The sequence below is a fragment of the Sciurus carolinensis genome, unplaced genomic scaffold (genome assembly GCF_902686445.1).
Source record: "Sciurus carolinensis unplaced genomic scaffold, mSciCar1.2, whole genome shotgun sequence".
Lineage (NCBI taxonomy): Eukaryota > Metazoa > Chordata > Mammalia > Rodentia > Sciuridae > Sciurus > Sciurus carolinensis.
This window is the reverse complement of record NW_025920176.1, coordinates 909661-910769: the sequence shown is the minus strand read 5'-3', so window position 1 is coordinate 910769 and position 1109 is coordinate 909661.

Genomic DNA, 1109 nt, shown 5'->3' with positions numbered 1-1109 from the left:
TGTAGATTTTTATTCTGCTATTTTGATTAATTCATTTATTAGGTCTAGAAGTTTTCTGGTGGAGTTTTTTGGATCCTCTAAATGTAGAATCATGTCATCTACAAATAGTGATACTTTTAGTTCTTTTTCTATTCATATTCCTTTAATTTCTTTGGTCTTTCTAATTGATCTGGCTAGTATTTCAAGGATGATGTTGAGTAGAAGTGGTGAAAGAGGGCAGTTTTTAAAGAAAATGTTTCAGTTTTTCTCCATTAAGAATGACGTTGGCTGTGGGCTTAGCATAAATATCCTTTACAATGTTAAGGTATGTTCCTACTGTCCCTATGTTTTCTCATGCTTTGAATACGAAGTGGTGTTGCATTTTGTTGAATGCATCTATTGAAATAATCATATAACTCTTTACAAGTCTATTGATGTGATGAATTACACTTATTGATTTCCAGATGTTGAACCAACCTTGCATTCCTGGAATGAACCCCACTTGATCATGGTGCACTATCTTTATATATTTTTGTATGAGATTCACTAAAATTTTGTTAAGGATTTTTGCATTTTATTCATCAGAGATATCAGTCTAAAATTTTCTTTCCTTGACGTGTCTTTGTCTGATTTTGGTATCAGAGTGATACTGCTTCATAGAATTAGTTTGGAAGGATTCCCTCCTTTTCTATTCCCTGGAATACTTTGAGGAGTAATGGATGAGGTCTTTTTTGAAGGTCTTGTAGAACTCTACTGAGAATCCATCTGGTCTTGGGCTTTTCTTGGTTGGTAGGCTTTTGATGGCTTCTTCTATTTTGGTACTGGAAATTGATCTGGTTAAATTGTGTATGACTTTCTCATTCAGCTTGGGAGGATCGTATGTTTCTAAAAATGTCAATGTCTTCAATATTTTCTATTTTTCTTGTAGTACAGATTTTCAAATTAGCTCCTAATTTTGTTGTATATTTCCATGGTGTCTGTCATATTTTGTTTATTACCAAAAATTTTATTAATTTGAGATTTCTCTCTCCTCTTCATTAGTGTGGCTGTTTTATCTATTTTGTTTACTATTTCAGAGAATCAACTTTTTGTTTTGTCAATTTTTGAATTATTTCTTTTGTTTCAATTTC